Source organism: Pristiophorus japonicus, chromosome 13, assembly GCF_044704955.1.
Source record: "Pristiophorus japonicus isolate sPriJap1 chromosome 13, sPriJap1.hap1, whole genome shotgun sequence".
Classification (NCBI taxonomy): Eukaryota; Metazoa; Chordata; class Chondrichthyes; family Pristiophoridae; genus Pristiophorus; species Pristiophorus japonicus.
The window spans coordinates 32,414,081-32,425,958 of NC_091989.1; positions in this window are offsets into that span (position 1 = coordinate 32,414,081).

An 11,878-nucleotide genomic window follows, 5' to 3' on the forward strand; every position below is an offset into this window, starting at 1 on the left:
TCAACTCACCTAGCCATTCTATCTTTCATTATCCCCACTCCTGCCATTCTCCATAACAAAACCCTCCTGATCGCTACCCCCATCCATCATTATTCCCCAGCCCACCTTCTCTTCCATTACTGTCCAAGGCCTAAACCCCTCAACTGAGCCCGCAGCTTCAAAATGCCGCCCTCAACATTCTCAATGGTTCAATCATGGCACTACTCACTGCCTCCTTGTGAGCAGCAACTACAAATGCCTCATCCTCCACTCTTACCAACCATCATCCCCAATGTGCTGCTTTAGAGCAGCCTCTCCAACCTCCTCTCACCCCTCTTAATGCCCCTCACAGTTCTCCAACTATCACAGGCCCCCCTGTATTTCCCTCCAGAAATTTGCTCAAACATGAAAAAGCCGCTTGTCATCCACAACTTCATTGGAGATGTTTGTATCTATATCTTGGCACCGACATAGCTCACAAGCAGTATACCTGCCCTCTTACAGAAGCTTTCCCATTTAGCAATACTTTATACCACCTGACACAACCAAAATGCCATGGTGGCAGTGTAATCCTCATCTCGAAGTCACATCATGGCTTCTCTTCCACTTCTCCAACACTGTTTCCTTCTTTGAGCAACTCACCTCCAATTCCTCATACCATTCATTCAAAAATCCTTATTGTTTACCACCCAAAACTCCACACCAACTTCCTCCCTGAGATATCCTCCCTTCTCTTCCTTTAGTCCCTGTTGTGTCTGTAAGCACTCTACTAATGATTCCACGAGGTAAGGTATTGCACTTGAACTGTTGTGAACCTAGTCCTTTTTATTGCAGCTCCTGAATGAGGGTACAGTCAGGTGAGTTCCCTTTTATACTTGGTTACCTGCAGTATGCAGGTGACCTCTAGGTCTCCACCAGTTGCACCCTCTGGTGGTACAGGCATATTGTATAAAGTGTGAAGATACATTCAAAGGTCTTATGTAACTGTACATTAGGTGTACAGGGTATATACATACACAACATCACTCCCCCTAAGTCTTGTGCCACTAGCCTTTGCACTGTGTGCTCTGGTCCTCGACTTGAGTGCCCAAAGCCCTTGCACTTTGTCTGTGCTTGGGATTGGCTCTCTCCCTGTGGACTCCCAAGTCCTAATTGCCACGACATTGGGAAATGGTCAGCAGTGGACGGTTGGAGGTTGTAGTGGGGGTTGAGTGGGTTCTGGATGAATCCATGTGTGTCCATCGCTACATACATCCATTTTCCCCCCATACATAGACCATAAGTGTGGCTCGACATCTGCATTGGCATACATGTACAGAGAATAAAGAATAGGATTAGTTATATGACTGTTTGGGTTCAGCAGCAGTGAAACAAGTACATATTACAGGTAAGGTACATACATGGTATTACAGTCTTGCCCCTGGGGTGTAGGCGCAGGTGGGTGAGTAAGCTGGTTCCAGAGTAACCGGACTGTGTCCAGGTTGTCTGATGGCAGCGTTGTGCCCCCTGCCAGCTGGGTGGGCTCGGATCGTTCCCCTGGCTGAGTCTCAGGGCCTTTGCCGTTGCCTAGTGGTGGGCAGAGCCATAGGAATGTGTGGCCTCCCTGTCCTCCTTTGAGGTCTGCAGGGTCTCCCTGCTGCCCTTTAGCAGTGGTGGGAGTCTGGTCATCCCAGGTCCCGTCGGGAGGGCTGGAGGATGTCGGCCTCTTGCTCCCGGTGCTGGCCCTGGTGGCCAGAGAGTTAGGGCCGATCTGGGGCAGGGTGCCAGTAGTGGTGCCTGTGCCGTCCGCTGATCGCTGCCCCTGCAGTGAGTATGCTCCTTGTGTGTGTCCAGACTCCCTGGGGCATCACATTGGTCCCGGAGGCGCAGGCTACATGATCTGGGTGCTTCCCAAGGGAGGTTGCCATTAGTTTTGTCGGCGTACATGTTGAACCCGGCATCACACATTATTCCATCATTTACATGCATGCTACATTGGCTCCGATTGCAATCACCCGACTCGACATTGTTGGTTATCTTTACAAAATCACATTTATAAATTATATCTTTTCCCTCAGTTACATCTTTTCCCTGTATGCTACCGGCATCGCTGTACAATATTACATTTAGATACTTGTATCCATCAATTATATCTTTTCCACGTATCCCACCGACATCGCTGTTCAAAGGTACATTTAGGTATTTGCATTTGTCAATTACATCTCTTACATTAGTATCCCCGGCATCACTGTACAAAAAGTGGAACTGTCCCTTTAATTGTTCTGGGTTGCCGGTCTCCTTTAAGAGAGCCTTGCAATCTTTACCCCAATCCGATTCGCTGTTCGGCATCACGTGTTGCTCCCTCAACGATGCCCCTCGTGGTCTGGTTGCGGCCATCTTGATTTCAGGTGCTTCGCCTCGTGGTGCGGGCGGCATCTTCTCTCTCTCCACGCGGTAGGCTGCGGTGATCCTTTTCTCCACAGGTTCTGCCACTGAAGCCGGGAATTTACCTTCTGCGTCGATCTTCTTCCTTCGGAGTCCTGCCACCGGAGGACCTGTTCCCTATCTACACGTTCCCCTTTATGACATGAACCACAGGCACAGGGCCAGTTTCCACATGTATGACATCTAGCTCCATCCCTGCACCACCTCTCTGGACTGCTTCTGTGCTTTAGACTGCTTGTCAATAGTGTTCAACCAACCAACTCCCCACCCTACCCTAAATCAGAAACTCTGCTCTGTTACCATGATTCAACCAGCTCTCTTGGCCACTAAATCAGACTCAACTGGACTGTTCACAACTTTGGCTCCCTGTTTGATCACCCCATAATGCTCTTCATTACAATACCTCCCCAATATTGTCTATGTTAAGTATCAAATAACTCCACGAGGCTAAGTACGGTGAGTTAGTTCAGGCATGACCTTACTCCAATTTATTTATTCTCAAAGTGAGGATTCAACATGGCTGCCAACATTAACTACACAGCTTGCACGTGTCTGCCAGTGACCATTAGGACTCCGACAGTCGCGCCGTCCGGTGGCAGGTAAAACCCAGTCAACATACATAACACCATTCCCCCAAAGTCCTTGGTACAGGTTGTATTTACAAGTTGAGGTGGTCTAGGGCCTTCCGCTCCCTGGTTGATCTTCTCAGTTCGAACCCAAGCTTGGGTGAGTTAGTAGGACCATTGCTGCATTGCGGAGCAGTCGGTCTGACAGGACTGTCGAGGATGGTAGGTTCATCTTCATGAATGACACAAGGGTTGGATGTGTGTTGGTTGGTCGATGATGTCATCTTCGATTTGTTCTGGGTTGCCTGTGAATCGCAGTTTGGTTTGGTCGATGTGCCTCTTGCACGTTTGGCCATTTAACAGTTTGACTACAAACACCCTGTTCCCCTCCTTGGCCAAAACCGTGCCAGCAACCCACTTTGGACCATGACCATAATTCAGGACAAACACAGGGTCATGAACAGCAATGTCACATGATACGGCCGCGTGATTGTGGCACCATTACTGCCGTTGCTTTCTGGTTTCGACGTGATCATTGAGATCCGGGTGTACAAGGGAGAGCCTGGTTTTGAGGCCTCCCTTCATTAACAGCTCGGCAGGAGGGACCCCGGTGAGCGAGGGGGGTCTCGTCCGGTTACTGAGCACAATGCAGGACAAGTGGGTCTGTAGGGAGCCATGAGTCATGCGTTTTAGGCTCTGCTTAATGGTTTGGACAGCCCGCTCCACTTGACCGTTAGACACGGGTTTGAAAGGGACAGACCTGACATACTTAATGCCATTACGGGTCATAAACTCGTGGAACTCTGAACTGGTGAAACACGGTCCGTTGTTGCTGGCGAGTATATCGGGCAGTGTCATGGGTGGCGATCATGGCCCGGAGGCTTTCAATAGTGGCTGTGGACGTGCTGGATGACATGATTACGCATTTAATCCATTTGGAGTAAGCGTCCACTACCACTAAAAACATTTTGCAAAGAAAGGGGCCGGCAAAGTCTATGTGGATCCTTGACCACGGTTTGGATGGCCATGACCACAGCCTCAGCGGAGCCTCCACGGGTGCGTTACTCAGTTGCATGCAAGTGTTGCACTGATGCACGCATGACTCCAAGTCCGAGTCAATGCCGGGCCACCAAAAGTGAGACCTGGCAATGGCCTTCATCATGACAATGCCCGGGTGGGTACTGTGTAAATCTCGCACAAAAGTTTCCCTGCCTTTTTTTGGCATAACAACACGATTACCCCATAACAGACAATCAGACTGAATAGACAATTCATCTTTATGGCGGCTATAAGGCTTAATTTCATCCTGCATTTCCCTGGGAATGGCAGACCAATTTCCATTTAGCATACACTTTTTTACGCTTGACAGGACAGGATCCTGGCTGGTCCAGGTCCTAATTTGGCGAGCCATGACGGGTGACCCCTCGCTATCGAAGGTGTCCATGACCAGCAGCAAGTCTATGGGCTGCAGCATTTCCACCTTGGTTGTGGTCAATGGTAGCCGGCCAAGCGCATCAGCACAGTTTTCAGTGCCTGGTCTGTGGCGGATGACATAATCATAAGCGGATAATGTCAGTGCCCATCTTTGGATGCGGGACGAGTGCTCAAACTAGGTAGAAAGTTACCAAAATAGTTGAAAAGACCCAAGAATGAACGCAGCTCCGTCACACTCTGGGGTCTGGGTGCTTTCTTGATGGCCTCTGTCTTCGAGTCCGTAGGCCTGATGCCATCTACTGCAATCTTTCTCCCCAGGAATTCGACTTCCGGTGCCATGAAAACGCACTTGGAGCATTTTAGCCTGAGTCCCACTCTGTCCAGACGACGTAGAACCTTTTCCAGGTTGTGCAGGTCTTCGGTGGCATCGCGACCGGTGATCAGGATGTTATCTTGGAACAAGACGGTTCTCGGGACGGACTTCAGCAAACTCTCCATGTTTCTCTGAAATATGGCTACTGCCGAGTGAATTCCAAAAGGGCATCTGTGGTATATAAACAGTCCTTTGTGCGTGTTGATGCACGTCAGTTTTTTCGAAGATTCGACCAGCTCCTGTGTCATGTAAGCGAGGGTCAGGTCCAATTTGGTGAATGACTTCCCCCCCCGCTAGTGTTGAAAACAGATCGTCAGCCTTGGGTAACGGGTACTGATCTTGTATCGAGACTCGGTTGATCGTTACCTTGTAGTCGTCGCAGATCCCGACCGTGCCATCACTTTTCAACACTAGGACAATTGGACTGGCCCATTCGCTGAACTCGACTGGTGATATGATTCCTTCCTGTTGAAGTCTGTCCAGTTTGATCTCAACCTTCTCCCTCATCATGTATGGAACCGCCCGAGCCTTGTGATGGACGGGCCTAGGTGGATCTGCACCTTGGCTCCCGTGAAGTTGCCGATGCCTGGTTCGAATGACGAGGGAAACTTGCTCAGTACTTGAGCACACAAAGCGTCATCCACTGATGATAATGCTTTAATATCGTTCCAGTTCCATTTAATTTTCTCAAGTCAACTCCTGCCGAACAGCACTGGGCTGTAGCAATCCACAATGATAAATCATGCACAGCTCCATCGTACGATACCTTTGACTGGTATGAGCTCTTTGGTGCAGGCACGCAGCTTTGCAATGATTGGGCTCAGTTTGGGTCTTTTTGCCTTAGTGTCCCATAGCTTTTCCAAAGCCCTCTGGATCATTATTGACTGACTCGCACCCGTGTCCAATTCCATGCATACTGGAACCCCATTTAATTTAACTTCCAGCATTATCAGAGGACTTTTGGTAAAAGAATGTACCCCATACACTTCTTCATCCTGTACCTCGGGTTGAGTTGCCTGTGCCGCTTGATCCACGCTGGATCGATCATCCTCAGCCACGTGGTGTGTCGCAGCACGCTTGCTCAGTTGCGGACACATTCGCTGAAGGTGCCCCATTGTTGCACAGCCTTTGCACACGTATTGCTTGAATCGGCATTGATGGGCCCGATGATAGTCCCCGCAACGCCAACATGATGAGATTTGATTCACCCCCGATGGTGGACTTTAAGCAGTTACAGGTCGTACGAACACAGACGAGTAGGCTCTGTCATGTGCAGCTCTGCCTGCCGACAATATTATTTTATGCACAGTACTTGCCAGTGAGTTTCAATGCTGGGAAGATATCTGTTTCGAGTTTTTGTCCGTGGACATGCGTACCTGGGTGATCATGATGGCCCTGCTCAGGTCTAGAGATTCAGCAGCCAACAGCTTTGGAAGGATGACCCTGTGGCCAATGCCAAGCACGAAAAAGTCCCACAGCATTTCCTCCAACGCAGCTCCAAAGTTGCACGGCCCAGTGAGATGTCTCAGGTCGGCAACAAATTCTGCCACGTCCTGGCCCTCAGAGCGATTGTGCGTATAGAAACAATACCTTTACCATGATGATGCTTTCCTTCGGTTTAAATTGGTTCCGAACCAGCGTACACAATTCATCGTAAGTCTTATCCGATGTTAGAGTCGATGAAAGTAGATTCTTGATAAGGCCATAAATTTTTGACCCACAAATGGTGAGGAGAACTGCCCTGCGTTATTGCGTTATAAGAACATAAGAATTAGGAACAGGAGTAGGCCATCTAGCCCCTCGAGCCTGCCCCGCCATTCAATAAGATCATGGCTGATCTGGTCGTGAACTCAGCTCCACTTACCCGCCCTCACCCCGTAACCCTTAATTCCCTTATTGGTTAAAAATCTATCTATCTTTGACTTGAAAACATTCAATGAGCTAGCCTCAACTGCTTCCTTGGGCAGAGAATTCCACAGATTCACAACCCTCTGGGAGAAGAAATTTTTTCTCAACTCGGTTTTAAATTGGCTCCTCCATATTTTGAGGCTGTGCCCCCTAGTTCTAGTCTCCCCCACCAATGGAAACAACCTCTCTGCCTCTATCTTGTCTATCTCTTTCATGATTTTAAATGTTTCTATAAGATCACCCCTCATCCTTCTGAACTCCAAGGAGTAAAGACCCAGTCTACTCAATCTATCATCATAAGGTAACCCCATCATTTCTGGAATCAGCCTAGTGAATCGTCTCTGTACCCCTTCCAAAGCTAGTATATCCTTCTTTAAGTAAGGTGACCAAAACTGCACGCAGTACTCCAGGTGCGGCCTTACCAATACCTTATACAGTTGCAGCAAGACCTCCCTGCTTTTGTACTCCATCCCTTTCGCAATGAAGGCCGATATTCCATTTGCCTTCCTGATTACTTGCTGCACCTGCAAACTAACCTTTTGGGATTCATGCACAAGGAGGCGCCTAAATTCTGCCAACGTCCGCCACGCGGCCGATGCCATCGAGTCGCTAAAAACAGCTCTGGGCCCTGACTCCGTTAGGTGAATCGAGGAGGCTCAAGCACGTGGGGAGATCCCGTCCGAACTGACCCCTGTCCGGACGGAATTCCTCATCGGCGCCAAACCCCGGAACCTCCCTCGGGGGCCGGCGCCTCACAACTTGAGCCGCCTCGGGGAAATCCCCTCCGCGCCTTTCAGTTCCGCGCGGAGGGGTTTCCTGTACGGGCTGCTCCTGCACACCCTCAACTTTGCCATCCTCGCCGGCCGTCCGGACACGCCATGGCGTACCATCTTGCCGTCCGGAGGAGGCGGGGGACCCCGATGGAGGGCACTCTACGCAGGGGTCCTCCCACTATTCATCGGGGACTTGGCCTGGAGGGTGGTGCACGGAGCAGTGCCGTGCAACAAATTTTTAAGCCGGTTCACGGACTCCCAGGCCGCCTGCAATTTCTGCGGTCTGGAGGAGTCCGTGTTCCATGTTTTTATTGAGTGCACGAGGTTGCAGCCCCTGTTCCATTATTTGAAGGGGCTGCTCCTGAAATTCTGGCTGCACTTCAGTCCCACTCTCCTGATCTTTGGGCACCCTGTGCGGAGGGGAGCGGGTAGGTCCGAAGGCCTCCTCGTAGGACTGCTCCTGGGCACGGCCAAGGGTGCCATCAGCCGGTCCAGGCAGCGGGCGGTCGAGGGGGTCGTTCAACCTGACTGCCTGCCTCTCTTCCGCTCTTACATCCGGTCCAGGGTGTCCTTGGAGATGGAGCACGCGGTGTCCACCGGTACGCTCGCGGCCTTCCGCGAGAGGTGGGCACCGGAGGGACTGGAGTGCATCATCACGCCCGGCAACCAAATTTTAATTTGATTTTACGTTTTTAAGTTTAATTTGTTTTAATTGCCGGTGCTTTTAGTGTCCCCCTTCCCTTTTATAGGGGGCACTGGGGAAAATTGTGATTTTAGTGCCCAAAAAAAAACCAAAAAAAGAAAAACACAAAAAAAAAAGGGGGGAAAAAAAAAAGGGCCTTGTAAATGTCTGGAGTGTCACCCAGGTCGGGTGGCACCGTTTAATGTTTTATGTTTTCGCAGGTAAACTCAAAAGAGTTTCATGCACAAGGACCCCCAGGTCCCTTTGCACCACAGCATGTTGTAATTTCTCCCCATTCAAATAATATTCCCTTTTACTGTTTTTTTTCCCAAGGTGGATGACCTCACACTTTCCGACATTGTATTCCATCTGCCAAACCTTAGCCCATTCGCTTAACCTATCCAAATCTCCTTGCAGCCTCTCTGAGTCCTCTACAAGTTATCGGTTCCTTCCAATCCGTTGGCTACTGAGTACTGGTCGAGGTGATCAGTGAAATCTTCCCAGTCTTCCCCTTCCACGAATCTCTCCAAAATTTCAACAGACATGGTTGCAATAAAAGTTTGTATTTTTAACTCGTCGCCAATTGTTAAGTATCAAATAATTCCACGAGACTAAGTACGGTGAGCTATTTCAGGCATGACCTTACTCCAGTTTATTTATTCTCAAAGTGAAGATTCAACATGGCTGCCAACATTATATACACGGCTTGCACGTGTGCCAGTGACCATTTAGGACTCCGACAGTTGCACCCTCCGGTGGCAGGTAAAACCCAGTTAACATACATAACAGTCTACCTCTCCTCAGCCCCTTCACAGCTAAAATCTTTCTACATGCCTTGGTCATCTCCAGACTCAACCACTTCAATGTTCTGCTTTCTTCCACCTTCCAACTTGTCCAAAACGCTCTTGCATGTATCCTGTCTTACACCAAGTCCTGCTCGCCCAACGCTTCTAACCTATGTTGGTTCTCAATCTCCCAATGCATCAAATTTTACATCCTCGTCCTCATCTAGAAATCCATCCATGGCCTCGCCTCACTTACCATTGCAATCTTCACCAGTCTTATACTCTTCTCTCCCCCTATCGACATACTGTTTGAGTCTGGCGTTTTGTGCATCCACCTTCACTCCACCCCACCACTGAAGTGACAGAACCTTAAGCCGTTTTGATCCTGCTCTCCGTAATTCCGTTCTTGAACCTCTTTGCTTTCTCCAAAAATGTTCTTAAAACCCATCTCTTCAGCCAAGCTTCTGGCCATCCTTCTGATCTCCATTTTGATTCATCATTTGTTTTCCTGTCTATCCCTATCTGTGAAGCATCTTGGAACATTCTTGGTGTTAAAAAGGTACTGTACTATATAAATACAAGTTGTTGTGACAATCTTGCAATCGTTTCACACCAGATCTCATTTTATTACAGTATTTGCTGCTTATTGAAATTACATTCAAAAATGCCGCATGCAAGAGGGCAAGCAACCGAAGCCACACAAAAACTTGTTGGTTACAAATAAGCTTCCCCCAGTACTTTAAGTGGCAGTGACATCTGCTGGCAAAGACATGTTAATCTCACAAAGCAGTAACTGGCTGTTCCAAGTTAACAACAGTCACTTGAACAGCATTGAATGAATATACATTTGTCCTAGGAATGATATATATAATGAGTGTTTCATATATCAAAATAATAGTTCTTTACTTTAAATCCAGGATGTATAATTCCACTTTGGTAACAATCTGTTACATCTCAGTGGCATCTATTAATAAGTGCATTGAACACAACATAATGCTTAGCCCAATGAAGCAAGCTTTTGAGAACAATTTAAAGAAACTAGTCCCCGAGGTAAAGTAAATAAAAGATCTACTACATGTAACATTGACGGTCATTATAAATGGCTAAATGGTTATTATAAATGGCTAATGACGGTCATTATAGGCTAACTGGGTTCAAATTAAATAAATCCTCAATGATGGATGGTATTTGTCCAGTGGAGTCAATAGACATTGGCTAGGTACCAGTCGAAACATGCTGTCAGCATGAATTCAGAAGGGCTGCTTGACCAACCACCTCGACAACTTTGAGGAATTGACAACCTAAGCAAACTGTGGTAAGCCTCATGACATGACATAAGAAATAGGAGCAGGCGCAGGCCATTCAGTAAAATCATGGCTGATCTGATTTTAGCCTCAACTCCCACTCCCCATAACCCTCGACTCCCCTGTAGTTCAAAAATCCATCTATCTTCACCTTAAATATATTCAATGACCCAGCCTCCACAGCTCTCTGGGGTAGAGAATTTTTAAATGGGCAATACCTTATTCTGAAACTATGCCCCCTAGTTCTAGATCCCCCCACGAGGGGAAATATCCTCTCTGCATCTATACTGTCAAGCTCCTTCAGAATCTGAGATGTCTCAATATTACCTCTCCTTTTAAACTCCAATGAGTATAGGCTGAACCTGCTCAACCTTGCTTCGTAACACTTCTATAAAATTTCTACATTAAAGGCTATTAACTAAATTCAAAGCTGCATTGATTGAGTAAACCCTGGGAATGAATAAGAAACTGGATAGGAATTCAGTACTCAAAGAGTAGTTATGTTGTAGTAAAAGCACTACCATAGGGTACCTCGGGGCTCAGTATTGGGACCACCACTGTTCCTAATTTACATAAAAGGCCTGGTTCAGAAACTCAGTTGAAGGTAGTCACATTTACAAATGATACCAAACTAGGAGGCAGCAGAAATTACAGATGGACTTGAACAAAATATGTAAAGAAGAACAATTGCAGATGAAATTTAATGCAGACAAGTGAAAAGTGCTGCACATAGGAAGGAAAAAAAGCAGGTTCTCCATGAATGACTGAGGTTGAAGCTAAAAGAGGCATCCGCATCTTAGACTCAATGTTAAACGTGCACCCAATGCAGAGCAGCAATCAACAATGCGAATAGGATGTTGAACTATATGATCAGAATAGAATAGGTGACCAAGAAGGTAATGATCAAATCGTATAGTGCGCTGCTCAGACTGCACCATGATTACTGCATCCAGGTCTGCTCACCAAGAAACAATCAAGGATTAGAGGTTGTGTAAAGAACAGCCATGAAGCAGATCCCCAGTGATCGAGGTGATCTTATAGAGTTAAATAAAAGGTATAGAAAAAGTTAACCTGGAATGGTACTTTAAACTGTGGGAGTAGAACACAGGTCCAAACTACGAAAAGGTAGTTTTTGGGAGCCAATATTGGGAAATTCTTCTTCACAGTGATCAATGCATGGAACAAACTTTGAGAGAGAGCAGTGAAGGCAATTGTCCTGGAATCTCCCTAGGGACTCCAGTGGGACATCCACTTCATTTTATCAGCCAAACTGCCCACCAAAAATGGGTGGCTAGATGCAGCTCAGGGAAGTTGCTGGGGGGTGGACAGCGGCCCAAACTTTGTTTTGTAGACCCCACAAATGTAAGTTTTAAACTTACCGGAGAGGGCCTCCATTCTGCAGCTGTCAGGTTTTACTGTGCAGAGCATCCGTAGCAGGCATTCACTTAGTAAGCAGTTAAAATTGCATCAGGGTCCTCTCTTCCCTCAAGGATCAAGAGTCCGTTTGTTTTTCCAATTGGTGTGAGAAGACAGAACAGTGGGGGTGGGTGGAGGAAAAGAGAGGAGATAAAACAGGCAACCAATGATGTGAGTATGTGGGGCAGTGCATTTAGATGAAACCTCCACAAACACATGCAACCAGAGTTGGAA